The following is a 15,162-nucleotide window of genomic DNA, read 5'->3' as shown; positions in this document are numbered from 1 at the left end:
CCCATGTAACCCCTTCACTGCCACATCTGAAGGTCCCGTGTAACCCCTTCACTGCCACACATCTGGAGGTCCCATGTAACCCCTTCACTGCCACATCTGAAGGTCCTGTGTAACCCCTTCACTGCCACACATCTGGAGGTCTTATGTAACCCCTTCACTGCCATATCTGGAAATTCAATATAACCCCTTCACTAACACATATCTGGGGTCCCATGTATCCCCTTTATTACCCAAAGTGTCTGACTTCTCACTTCCAAACAACTGGGGGGGTCCCATGTAACCCCTTCATTACCACATCTGTGTAGCACCCCCCTACTTTCAGTATGGGCACTACACCAAAGTTAGTGGGGAATGGGAGAGTTACCTTGCTCCCATTCACTAATTGTTAAAATTTCTGGGACTTCTGTCATTCCAGAAATGTCCGCTGGGTCAGTCTGTGGTCCAGGGATGCAATATCATCCCTGACCAGCAGTTGGCACCAGAGGGATTCTGGCAGAGCAAGTTTTTTCCCAGCAGCCAATTAGAGAAGTTCTTCCTCGCAAGGCATGCTGGGGAAGAGTATATCTGTGACAGGTGTCATGTGTTCTAAAATCTTCGCGGGGTCCCATTCCAGGTGCGGCATCCACCTTTAGGGTGCGCGCATCCATGGACCCCGCCAGCGTGGCCCACCTGGCCAAAGTTGCAGTCTACGAAAACCCTCACCTGGAGGTACAAGGGGACCCCAGTGACTCGCTGGGTTTCCGGTTCTACTGAAGGGATCCCAGGCTGGGTGCCGTGCGATTGGGGAGTCGGTTTGAGGGGGACCCGGAGGCAGGTCGTCCAACAGAGCCTGAACAAACCAATTGGGGATCCGGTGACCAGAGTACTGACAGGTATGTTGCTGTCATCTGGTGACCAACGCATAAATCTACTGGGAGGATTGCTTTATTAATCTACCTAGTTCAGTTATTGTACTTGGCCCGTGAGACAGGCCCGCATCCTCCCAGAAGTCCTAAGTGACACCTTGGCTGCCAGACTTGTGAAAAAGGAGTCTGTCCGGGGGCACTTTACCCACTCAGTTGGAGTGGCGACGAGTTACAAATTGGTACTATGCAGAGCAGTACTGACTGCTTCACTTAATATCCAGGCCTGATACTGCAAGGTTCTCTTCCTTTCCCTTCATCAACCTTGACCTTCCCGCTGATGTCGATGTTGATGTTGGCCGTGTTGGGCCTGGAAAATAAAGCATTGAGAAAACCTTTATTCGCTGTCTGGACCTTCGCTCACTGCTTTTGCTCTCACTATTACACCCCTAGACAACGCCAGGGTAACTTAGCAGGCCAGTCCCAAAAAAAATCAGCGGCTCCTTCGGGGGTGAGCGCTACATCTGAAAGTCCTATGTAACCCCTTCACTGTCACATCTGGAAGTTCAATGTAACCCCTTCACTACCACACATCTGGAGGTATCATGTAACCCCTTAATTGCCAAAATGGCTGAACCCATTTTTTTTTTTTTTATTATCAACATTTTTTATTAACCACTTGCCGCCCGCCAATGACAAATTGACGTCGGCAAAGTGGTTGTAGAATCCTGACCGGACGTCATATGACGTCCTCAGGATTCTAAGCCGCTGCGCGCCCCCGGGGGCGCGCATTGCGGCGATCGTTGTTGCAGGGTGTCAGTCTGACACCCCGCAACACCGATCTCGGTAAAGAGTCTCTCACGGAGGCTCTTTACCACGTGATCAGCCGTGTCCAACCACGGCTGATCACGATGTAAACAGGAAGAGCCGTTGACGGCTCTTCCTCACTCGCGTCTGACAGACGCGAGTAGAGGAGAGCCGATCGGCGGCTCTCCTGACAGGGGGGGTTCGCGCTGATTGTTTATCAGCGCAGCCCCCCCTCAGATCGCCACACTGGACCACCAGGGAAGCCCACCCTGGACCACCAGGGAAGAGCAACAACAACAAAAAAAAGTCTCAAAAAAATAAAAATAAAAAGTCTCAAAAAAAAAAAGTAAAAAAATAAAACCATTAAAAAATAAAAAAAGATGCCAATCAGTGCCCACAAATGGGCACTGACTGGCAACATAGGAAAAATAAGTGCCGCCCCACAGTGTCCATCAGTGCCACCCCACAGTGTTCATCAGTGCCACCCCACAGTGTCCATCAGTGCCACCCCACAGTGCCCATCCATGCCCAGTGCCCACCTATCAGTGCCCATCTGTGCCAACCATAAGTATCCATCAGTGCCACCCATGAGTGCCCATCTGTGCGCCCATCAGTGCCGCCCATGAGTGCCCATCAGTGCCGCCCATGAGTGCCCATCAGTGCCGCCTATGTGCCCATCAGTGCTGCCTATGTGCCCATCAGTGTCGCCTATGTGTGCCCATCAGTGCTGCCTATGTGTGCCCATCAGTGCCGCATACCAGCGCCGCCAATCAGTGCCACCTTATCTGTGCCCGTCAGTACTACCTCATCGATGTCCATCAGTGCCATCTCATCAGTGCCGCCATATCAGTGCCCGTAATTGAAAGAGAAAACTTACTTATTTACTAAAAAATTTACAGAAAAAAATAAAAACTAAATTTTTTTTCTAAATTTTCAGTCTTTTTTTAGTTTTTGCGCAAAAAAAAAATCGCAGAGGTGATCAAATACCACCAAAAGAAAGCTCTATTTGTGGGGAAAAAAGGACGCCAATTTTGTTTGGGTACAGTGTAGCATGATCGCGCAATTGCCATTCAAAGTGCGACAGTGCTGAAAGCTGAAAATTGGCTTGGGCGGGAAGGTACGTAAGTGCCCTGTATGGAAGTGGTTAATTTTTCAACATTTCCATTTAACAATATGTTACATTATATCACACCATTATACAATAAACATCCTTATCTATATCCCGTACCCCCCCGGAAAATAAAGAAAGAGAAAAAAAAAAAAAGGGAGAAAAATTATCTCCCCCCCCCACCCTCACTTATTCCCAGCGGCTCTCTCCCCCCCCCCCCCCTCCAAACACAAAAAAAAAAAATTGTGACTCCTTAAATATGAGGCTTCTAAAAAGCCATTCTATAACTTATCGCTCATTATTCCTTGTTAACCCATCCCCTAAAAACAAAGGCCATAAAACCACTAATGACTTACCCCCCCCCCCCCGCTTTTTATATCCCACCCTTCCTCCCTTCCCTATTCCACACACAAACCCTGGGAAAAAAACACACACACCTTATTATGTAGTATATCCCCATCCCACCCTCTGTGCCCCCCCAGTGCCGCACGAGAGTTTTTATTGAGAGCTAAAAAAAAAAGGACAAACAAGTTAGTCTCCAGCCCCCCCCCCCCCCCCCCCACAGGCTATCCACTTACGTTTTCCTACAGCTCCTTAAATTATTCAATCTCTAGCGAGAGTTTTTCCCGTTCTGACCATATTTCTCTAAACTTTTCCTTTCTATCTTTAACCCTGGAAATCCATCTTTCTGCCTCCATAATTAAATTCACTTCTCTCTTCCATTCAAGAATAGTTGGCCTTTTATCCTGTTTCCATAATCTAGGTATTAATAATTTTGCCGCATTTAATAAATGAGGCGTAATACTCTCCTTATATGATCTAATTGGACCTCGCTGACCCGTGGAATAGGAAGTTTAAAGGTGTCAGTTCTATTTCCTCGCGAGATAGCCTTCCAACCCAAGGGGCAATCTCTTGCCAAAATCCTCTGATCTTTGGGCATGACCACCACAGGTGGAGTAGGGTGCCCTCCTGTCCACATCCCCTCCAACACCTATTGTCCGCAAGCCTATACATCTGTGCCAATCTTACTGGGGTTCTATACCACCTAGATAGAAATTTATAAGACATCTCTTGAACCCATTTAACATGTCACTGCCACACATCTGGAAGTCACACTGAGCCCTTTCATCGCTACACATCTGTAGGTATCATGTAACCCCTTCATTACCACACATGTAGAGGTCCCATGTAACCCCTTCACTGCCAAAAATGTCTAATGAATCTGTTTAACCCATCACTTCCACACATCTGGAGGTCTCATATATCCCCATACAGTCTCATGCACACTGGATGCTTTGGCCATCTCTCCTAGATATCTTACCTCCTGCTAGTGACAATTTGGCAACAAAAATTCTTGACACTCGTAAACACGTGTAACGCATTTAGGTGCATGAAGCGCTTGGGCGTAAATTTCATTGGCCTTAAATAAATTGATGCTCAAGCCCTAAACCCGTCTAGTGGTAAACGTGCATTTAGATGGGTTTACACGCTGTAAGCGTTTTTTTTTTCTGCCAAAACGCTGCTGTTCCTGAAAGTGCTGGCATTGCCAAAATGTCTGAATCCATGTAACTACTTCACTGCTACATCTGGAAGTTCAATATAACCCCTTCACTGCCACACATCTGGAGGTCCCATGGAATGGTACCAGCTGATTGGTGAAGTGGTACCAATATTCAAAAAAGGCCAGAGATATATTCCTCCCCTCAGACAAAGTCAACCAATGACGAAGCGCGTCAGTGCGTGAGGCTTATCCATTGACCTGAGACACTGTAAAGCCTCCGGGACCAGGAACAGGGGAGAAAAAGCATGAGCGGCTTTACTGTTATGGCAAAGAGAGACATATAGGCACAGTACTAATACCTTATGCTTGAAACTGTTTATATTTTGGTACGCACATTTTATAAGGGGTTGTTTTAGGGCTTAATAAACTTCCTTGAATGATTTCACACTATATGAGTCTTTTCCATTATATGTGATTGCGGTTTGATTGAACAAGCTTACCAGCCGGTGGAGAGTGCAATTTCCAGGATTAATACGGATATATATTCCAGGCCTCTTTATTTTTACATTGTGGTGAGTGCATCCCCAAAGGGGAGTTAATATCCCCCCACGTGGTGACCGCCCCCCTTGGTGAAAGGAGCACTGAATAAGGATTACTTCTGTTATTTATCCATCTGCACTATCATTGGATTTCCTATATATGACATATAGAAGTGTTTCAAACGATGGTTTGGAAGTAGCGCTGCTACAGTTTTACATTGGACTTTTGTTTAAATTTTTCCTGTTTTAGGGCTCTTTCACACGTCCGTTCCGTTCGTCCGTTTTTTGGACGTCCGTTAACGGACCGCAATGCTTCCCTATGGGTTAACGTCCGTTAGCGGATGAGCATCCGCTAACGTCCGTTAGCATCCGTCTGCGTTAAGTTCCGTTTTTTTGGACGGAAGAAAACCCTAATTTTCTTCCGTCAAAAAAACGGAACGGACGAAAAACGGACGTTAGCGGATGATCCGTTTACCATCCGATCCGCTAACATCCGTTTTTCATCAAAAACTGATGGAAAAACTGATGAAAAACTGACGGAAAATGGACAAAAAACTGATGGAAAAACGGATCAACTGATGAAAAAAAAAACTGATCTAAAAAACTGAGCTGACGTGTGAAAGAGCCCTTAGGCTGGGTTCACACTACTACACTACTTTGATCCTACTTTGCTCTGCTACATTGGTCCTACATTTATCCTACATTGGTCCTACATCCATCCTACTTTCATGAACAGGATACTACTTTGGTCCGACTTCAATGATATTCAATGGGCCTGAAGTAGGATTAATGTAGGACCGAAAGTAGTACAGGGAGCATTTTCAAAGTCGGACCGACTTGTGTAGGACACTACAAGACGCTCTCATAGGGAAACATTGAACACAGAGCAAAGTAGGATCAAAGTAGTGTAGTAGTGTGAACCCAGCCTCACTGTTTATTTTGGATGTTTTTTGTTTTAGGCAGCTGCTGCAATTTATGTTTATCTGACAGTCTGGGGCCAATTTTCTTAATTGTGCAGTCCTAAGCGCTGAGCTGTGCTAAAATTAAAGGTCGGGCGACACTAGCACTTTTTGGGCTGATTTTCCTCTAAAGGCCGGGTTCACACTTGTCCGACAAACGGTCCTACATTGGGAGCTCATGTCACATGACGTGTGAAAATCAATGTTTCCCTATGAGAGCCGCCTTAAATGGTCCGACACAAGTCGGTCCGACTTTGAGGCTGGGTTCACACTACTACACTACTTTCATCCTACTTTGCTCTGTGTTCAATGTTTCCCTATGAGAGCGTCTTGTAGCGTCCTACACAAGTCCGTCCGACTTTGAAAATGCTCCCTGTACTACTTTTGGTCCTACATTGATCCTACTTCAGGCCCATTGAATATCATTGAAGTCGGACCAAAGTAGTATCCTGTTCATGAAAGTAGGATGGATGTAGGACCAATGTAGGATAAATGTAGGACCAATGTAGCAGAGCAAAGTAGGATGAAAGTAGTGTAGTAGTGTGAACCCAGCCTGAAAACGCTCCCTGTACTACTTGGGTCTGACATTGATCCTACTTCAGCCCATTGAATATCATTGAAGTCGGACCAAAGTAGGAGCCTTGTCCTTACCATCCGACTTTTGACATCCGACATGTGATTACAGCAGCAGTAAAAAGAATTTATCTCACTCTGGGATTGTTTTGATTGGTCAAAAAACAAGTCAGACTATCACAAAGTCGGATCAAAGTAGTATGCTGTTCATTAAAGTCAGATGGATGTAGGACCAATGTAGGACAGATGTCTCAGAGCAAAGTAGGATGAAAGTTGTACTGCTGTCATGTAGTATAGTGTGAACCCAGCCTAAGGCTGGGTTCACACTACTACACTACTTTCATCCTACTTTGCTCTGCTACATTGGTCCTACACTGATCCTACATTGGTCCTACATCCGTCCTACATTGATCCTACATTGGTCCTACATCCATCCTACTTTCATGAACAGGATACTACTTTGATCCGACTTTGTGATAGTCTGACTTGTTCTTTGACCAATCAAAACAATCCCAGAGTGAGATAAATTCCTTTTACTGCTGCTGTAATCACATGTCGGATGTCAAAAGTCGGATCGTTAGGACAAGGCTCCTACATTGGTCCTACATCAATCTGACTTGAGGCCGGGTTCACACTAGTCCGACATACGCTCCGACATTGGGAAATCATGTCGCATGACGTGTGAAAAGCAATGTTTCCCTATGGGAGCCGTCTTAACTGGTCCGACACAAGTCGGTCCGACTTTGCAAACGCTCCCTGTACTACTTTGGTCCGACTTTGATCCTACTTCACTCCATTGAATATCATTGAAGTAGGATCAAAGTCGGAACGCAGTCTTGCACGCTCCGACTTTGGCATGCGACTTGTATTCTACTGATCTTGAGGGGGAACTCCACGCCAAATTTTAAGAAAAAAAAACAGCATGGGTTCCCCTCCAAGAGCATACCAGGCCCGAGGGTCTGGTGAGGATTTAAATGGGAAACCCCTACGCCGAAAAAACGGTGTGGGGTCCCCCCAAAATCCATATCAGACCTGTATCCGAGCAGCAGCCCGGCCGGTCAGGAAAGGGGGTGGGGACGAGCGAGCCCCCCCCCCTCCTTAACCGTGCCAGGCCGCATGCCCTCAACATGGGGAGGTAGGTGCTATGGGGCAGGGGGGGCGCACTGCGGCCCCCCCCACCCCACAGCACCCTGCCCCCATGTTGATGAGGACAGGGCCTCTTCCCGACAACCCTGGTCGTTGGTTGTCGGGGTCTGCGGGCGGGGGGCTTATCTTTAACAAGGGGGCCCCCAGATACCGGCCCCCCACCCTAGGTGAATGAGTATGAGGTACATCGTACCCCTACCCATTCACCTGGAAGTAAAGTGTTAAAAAAAAATAAACACGCTACACAGGTTTTTAAAATATTTTATTAGTCAGCTCCGGGGCCCCCCCTTTATTAGTCAGCTCTCTTCTTTAGCTATTTTAGGAGGGGGGCTTGCTTCTTCCGACGTTTTCTGGGGGGGGTTCCAGTCTTCACCGCCGTCTGGTTCTCTTCCGCCGGGTGGGGGCCGCTTTCTTCTTTAGCTCTTTTTACAGCGGCCACCTTCCGGGCTTCCTCCGACGTCTTCGGCGGGGGGGGGGGGTGCCCAAGCTTCTGTCGCCTTCTCCTTCTGCCTTCTTCTTCTGCCTTCTCCTTCTGTCTTCTTCTTCGCTGTTGACACGTCGCTTCCTCCCGCTACAATGTCGTGTGCGTGGGTCGCACCGACTTATATAGGTCTCTTATGACATCACAGTCCCATCATGCTCCGTGCACCCGGAGCATGATGGGACTGTGATGTCATAAGAGACCTATATAAGTTGGTGCGAGCCGCGCGCACGACATTGCAGCGGGAGGAAGCGACGTGTCAACAGCGAAGAAGAAGGCAGAAGAAGAAGGCAGAAGAAGGCGACAGAGGCTTGGGCACCCCCCCGCCGAAGACGTCGGAGGAAGCCTGGAAGGGGGCCGCTGTAAAAAGAGCTAAAGAAGAAAGCGGCCCCCACCCGGCGGAAGAGAACCAGAGGGCGGTGAAGACTGGGACCCCCCCCAGAAGACTCGGAAGAAGCAAGCCCTCCCTCCTAAAAGAGCTAAAGAAGAGAGGGAGGGCCCCGGAGCTGACTAATAACATTTTAAAAACCTGTGTAGCGTGTTTATTTTTTTTTAAAACTTTACTTCCAGGTGAATCGGTAGGGGTACGATGTACCCCATACTCATTCACCTAGGGTGGGGGGCCGGTATCTGGGGGCCCCCTTGTTAAAGGGGGGCTCCCAGATTCCGATAAGCCCCCCCGCAGACCCCGACAACAAATGGCCAGGGTTGTCGGGAAGAGGCCCTGTCCTCATCAACATGGGGGCAGGGTGCTGTGGGGTGGGAGGCGCCGCAGGGCGGCCCCCTTGCCCCATAACACCTACCTCCCCATGTTGAGGGCATGCGGCCTGGCACGGTTAAGGAGGGGGGCGCTCGCTCGGCCCAACCCCCTTTCCTGACCGGCCGGGCTGCTGCTCGGATACGGGTCTGGTATGGGTTTTGGGGGGACCCCCACGCCGTTTTTTCGGTATAGGGGGGGTTCCCCTTTAAATCCTCACCAGACCCATGGGCCAGGTATGCTCTTGGAGGGGAACCCAAGCCAGTTTTTTGTTTAAAATTTGGCGTGGAGTTCCCCCTCAAGATTCATATCAAACACAGTGCCTGATATTGGCAGGGATCCAAGTAGAATCCCTCATTGAAAGTCGGACTTCAAGTCCTGGGGCAAAGTCGGATCAAAGTAGTAACCTGTTCATGAAAGTAGGATGTATGTAGGACCAATGTAGGATAAATGTAGGACCAATGTAGGAGCAGTGTAGGACCAATGTAGCAGAGCAAAGTAGGATGAAAGTAGTGTAGTAGGCTGGGTTCACACTATACGGCTGGGTTCACACTACTACACTACTTTCATCCTACTTTGCTCTGTGTTCAATGTTTCCCTATGAGAGCGTCTTGTAGTGTCCTACACAAGTCAGTCCGACTTTGAAAATGCTCCCTGTACTACTTTTGGTCCTACATTGATCCTACTTCAGGCCCATTGAATATCATTGAAGTCGGACCAAAGTAGTATCCTGTTCATGAAAGTAGGATGGATGTAGGACCAATGTAGGATAAATGTAGGACCAATGTAGCAGAGCAAAGTAGGATGAAAGTAGTGTAGTAGTGTGAACCCAGCCTACTACACGACAGCAGTACAACTTTCATCCTACTTTGCTCTGCGACATCTGTCCTACATTGGTCCTACATTGATCCTACATTGATCCTACATCCATCCGACTTTCATGAACAGGATACTACTTTGATCCGACTTTGTGATAGTCTGACTTGTTCTTTGACCAATCAAAACAATCCCAGACTGAGATAAATTCTTTTTACTGCTGCTGTAATCACATGTCGGAAGTCAAAAGTCGGATGGTAAGGACAAGGCTCCTACTTTGGGCCGGGTTCACACTTGTCCGACAAACGCTCCGACATTGGGAGCTCATGTCGCATGACGTGTGAAAATCAATGTTTCCCTATGAGAGCCCTCTTAACTGGTCCAACACATGTCGGAGGGACTTTGAAAATGCTCCCTGTACTATTTTGGTCCAACTTTGATCCTACTTCAGCCCATTGAATATCATTGAAGTCGGACCAAAGTAGGATCCTTGTCCTAACCATCCGACTTTTGACATCCAACATTGTGATTACAGCAGCAGTAAAAGGAATTTATCTCACACTGGGATTGTTTTGATTGGTCAAAGAACAAGTCAGACTATCACAAAGTCGGATCAAAGTAGTATCCTGTTCATGAAAGTCGGATGGATGTAGGATCAATGTAGGACCAATGTAGGACAGATGTCGCAGAGCAAAGTAGGATGAAAGTTGGACTGCTGTCGTGTAGTATAGTGTGAATCCAGCCTGAGGCTCGGTTCACACTTGTCCGACAAACGGTCCTACATTGGGCCTGAGGCTGGGTTCACACTACTACACTACTTTCATCCTACTTTGCTCTGCTACATTGGTCCTACATTTATCCTACATTGGTCCTACATCCATCCTACTTTCATGAACAGGATACTACTTTGGTCCGACTTCAATGATATTCAATGGGCCTGAAGTAGGATCAATGTAGGACCAAAAGTAGTACAGGGAGCATTTTCAAAGTCGGACCGACTTGTGTAGGACGCTACAAGACGCTCTCATAGGGAAACATTGAACACAGAGCAAAGTAGGATGAAAGTAGTGTAGTAGTGTGAACCCAGCCTAAGGCGTACAGGGAGCATTTTCAAAGTCGGACCGACTTGTGTAGGACCAGTTAAGACGGCTCTCATAGGGAAACATTGATTTTCACACGTCATGCGACATGAGCTCCCAATGTCGGAGCGTTTGTCGGACAAGTGTGAACCCGGCCTTAGCCTATTGAACATCATTGAAGTAGGATCAAAGTCGGAACGCAGTCTTGCACGTGACATGTATTCTACTGATCTTGAGGGGGAACTCCACACCAAATTTTAACAAAAAAAACTGGCATGGGTTCCCCTCCAAGAGCATACCAGGCCCATGGGTCTGGTGCGGATTTAAAGGGGAACCCCCTATGCCGAAAAACGGCGAGGGGGTTCTCCCAAAATCCATACCAGACCCGTATCAGCAGCAGCCCGGCCGGTCAGGAAAAGGGGTGGGGACGAGCGAGCGCCCCCCCCCTCCTTAACCGTGCCAGGCCGCATGCCCTCAACATGGGGAGGTAGGTGCTATGGGGCAGGAGGCGCACTGCGGCCCCCCACCCCACAGCACCCTGCCCCCATGTTGATGAGGACAGGGCCTCTTCCGATAAGCCCCCCCCGCCCGCAGACCCCGACAACCAACGGCCAGGGTTGTCGGGGTCTGCGGGGGGGGCTTATCGGAATCTGGGAGCCCCCTATAACAAGGGGGCCCCCAGATACCGGCCCCCCACCCTAGGTGAATGAGTATGGGGTACATCGTACCCCTACCCATTCACCTGGGAGTAAAGTGTTAAAAATAAATAAACACGCTACACAGATTTTTTAAATATTTTATTAGTCAGCTCCGGGGCCCCCCCTCTCTTCTTTAGCTCTTTCACGAGGGGGGGCTTGCTTATTCCGACGTCTTCTGGGGGGGGTCCCAGTCTTCACCCTTCACCGCCATCTGGTTCTCTTCTGCCGGGTGGGGGCCGCTTTCTTCTTTAGCTATTTCACAGCGGCCCCCTCCCGGTCTTCCTCCGATGTCTTCGGCGGGCGGGGGGTGGTGTTGCCCGGGCTTCTGTCGCCTTCTGCCTTCTCCTTCTGCCTTCTTCTTCTTCTTCTCCTTCTGCCTTCTTAGCTCTATACGGGGAGCGCAGGCGCCGTATAGAGTCGACTCGCAGGTCGGCTATTTACGGAAAACTGGTGACGCGCCTTATGCGCCTTGGGAAGTTTTTCACCAGACGTCAATCATCTACCTCCTGAATCAGAACCCGGAAGCCGGGGTGAAAATAACAATATAACGGTATGTACTGCGAAACCCTAACCCGAACCCTAAGCTGAACCCTATGCTGGATGTAATGTTATATAATTGTTTTAGGGTGAACCTCCACTTTAATTTAGCTAGCCTTTCTTTAAAAGGAGTTGTAAGGGAAAAAAATTTTTTTGCTGAAATGAATGTTTACAGGGTATAGAGACATAATAGTTAACTGATTCCTTTTAAAAATGATTAAAAATAGATAAAAATCAATCATATAATGTGCCTGTAGGTTCTAGTTTCGTTTTTGCATGTTGTTTCCTGCTTCTGTGATGTACAGAGCCAGAGAGCCAATACAGGGCAGTGATGGTTTGGAAAACGAAACTGATTGGTGTTGAGGGGTTTTAGACACACAGTAATCACACCTCCTTGATTAGTGACCACAGAGAGAAAGCTCCCAGTACTGTGGTTATCAGAAAAAGACAACCAGGAAGTGTGGAGATCAGAGAAGAATTACAGCAACTTGAGAGCAAAAACGAACAATGAGGACATGAAAACAGCACTGCATTAAGGTAAAGGAAGCTATTAAGATAAAAAAAAAAAAATCCTTTACAAACCCTTTAACCACTTAAGACCCGGGCCAATATGCAGGTAAAAGGACCTGGCCCCTTTTTGCAATTCGGCACTGTGTCACTTTAACTGACAATTGCGCAGTTGTGCAACGTGGCTCCCAAACAAAATTGGCGTCCTTTTTTTCCCACAAATAGAGCTTTCTTTTGATGGTATTTGATCACCTCAGAGCGACAATTTAAACAAAAATTCAATACTTTTAACTTTTTGCTATAATAAATATCCCCAAAAAATATATAAACATTTTTTTTTTCCTCAGTTTAGGCCTAGGCTGGGTTCACACTAGCAAAAAAAAATGTTTTTAACTTGTAAACAACACATCTAAAAAATAGGCTCGGTCCTTAAGTGGTTTAACAATGTATACGTATGAATATGCATAAGTTCTGGGCATGTTATAGGTGTGATCGTATAGTTTAGTGCAATCAGCATTCATATCTTGTTAGTAACAAGTGAACAGTTAAATGGGTGGTTACATCACCCATGGTGAAAAAAAATGATTTCCGCAGTATCTGGTACACAAGTCTTTTTGGCGCGGCCTCGGTGTCCTCACATAGCCAGTAGTTTCGATTTGCTAGGAAATGAAACAAAGAAAAAACGAGAACATCTAGGGAAAGTAAACAAATCAAGCATATTATAAATTCTATTAAAGTGACAGTCGCTATATATATATATACACTAGCTGAATACCCGGCGTTGCCCGGTCTTCCGATCTTAACCTTTTGGGGAGGAAAATCATAGTAATATAAATATACCCATCTTTTATATAAGGGTGTAGGTAAGGGTTAATTTAACTGTCATATATTTCTATTTGGCATATAAGTAATATGTGTACCAGGTATTATTGAAATATCTCCAGGCGTACAGAAGTTATGTGGGAACATACATTTCCCATTGATTTGCATGGGACTTTAAACAAAAACCCCGACCCTCACAAATGGGGGTAGTTAAGGGATAAATTAACTATCCTATAGTTTAAGTGGACATATAAGTAACATGTGACCAAGTGTTATCGAAATATCTACAGCCCTTTGGAAGTTATGAAGTAACATGTATTTCCCATAGAGTTGAATGGGACTTTAAAGGAAAACCCCGACCATGGCAAATGGGGGTGGGTAAGGGTTAAACCACCTATCCTATGTTTGTTGCTGACATATAAGTAACATGTGTGCCAAGTTTCATGTTAATATCTTTAGCCGTTTGGACGTGATGCTGGAACATACATACATACACACACTGAGTTTTATATATATATAGATTCAACATTATCAGACCCCTATAATTCTACTCAAGCCTTATGGGTAAGACTACCCAAAACAAATCCCTATTCAATTAGTATGTGGGAAAAGTAATACACACAACATATACAGTAAACAAATTCCCAATAATTCTTCAAAAGCGATTCATGGAAAAAATAATAATAATAACTTTCAGTGATTAGTAACGCAGATATATCAGGCACTTCTCAGACCTCTTATAACGTGGAGGGTGAGGGCATATCCTTTTTGTTGTGGTATGTGGTGTGTTGAAGAGGGATTTTTTTTCTGGATATATCAGCATTAGAGTTGAGCGGACACCTGGATGTTTGGGTACGACGGGTTCGGCCGAACTTCGGAAAAAAGTCCGGGTTCGGGACCCGAACTTGACCCCGAAGCCGAACCCCATTGAAGTCAATGGGGACCCAGACTTTTGACTACTAAAATGTCTCTAAAAAACGAATGGAAAGGGCTAGAGGGCTGCAAATGGCAACAAAATGTCGGTAAGAGCATGGCAAGTACTCTGCAAAAAAAAGTGGATCGGGAAATAACTTAAAATAACATAAAAAATAAATAAAAATAAAAATAATAATCTTGACCTAGGAGGACGAGGTCCATATGAAGTAGGAGGTTGAGGGTTAGGGTTAGGGTTAGGGGGTTAGGGTTAGGGTTGGCTAGAGGGCTGCAAATGGCAGCAAAATGTCGGGAAGAGCATGGCAATATAATTCTCTCCCTATAAGAACAAGCAGGAATCTTGCCCTAAACTTTCTAATGCAGAGTATCTCACAGAAATAAACAGTGCTGGTGTAGATTTCTGAAGCAGGATAGTCCTATCTAAATCTCTCCCTCAGATCAGCAGCAGCCTTTCCCTACCCTAGCTAAAGCAGAGTGACGAGCTGTGCTATGTGCCTCTAGCTTATATAGAGGCTGGGTCACATGCTGCACTGGCCAATCACAGCCATGCCAATAGTAGGCATGGCTGTGATGGCTTCTAGGTAAAACAAATGGTGATTGGCTGCCCTGCAGCACACCATTACATTGCCGAACACCGGACCCAAACCCGAACTTTCAGCAAAATGTCCGGGTTCGGGTACAAAAAAAAAAAACAAAGTCCGTACCAAACCCAAACTTTACAGTTCGGGTTCGCTCAACCCTAATCAGCATTACACTGGATTTAAATTTCCTTTTCTTTTTTCACTAATCACTTTTCGAGGACTATTGGGAAATACCGTATTTATCGGCGTATACCGCGCACTTTTTTGCCCTGAAAATCAGGGCAAAATCGTGGGTGCACGATATACGCCGATACCTGCTTTCCCGCGCCGAGTTTGAATACTGCGCCGGCATATACCGAGCGCAGTACACTCGTGTATAGTCGGGCAGTCTCGGCTCCTCTCACGCTGACGTCCTGGACGTACAGGACGTGAGCGCGAGAGTAGCCGAGCCTGCCCGACTATACACGAGTGTACTG

This window comes from Rana temporaria, chromosome 2, assembly GCF_905171775.1.
Source record: "Rana temporaria chromosome 2, aRanTem1.1, whole genome shotgun sequence".
NCBI lineage: Eukaryota > Metazoa > Chordata > Amphibia > Anura > Ranidae > Rana > Rana temporaria.
The sequence above is the reverse complement of the archived record's forward strand: the minus strand, read 5'-3'. Positions refer to the sequence as shown.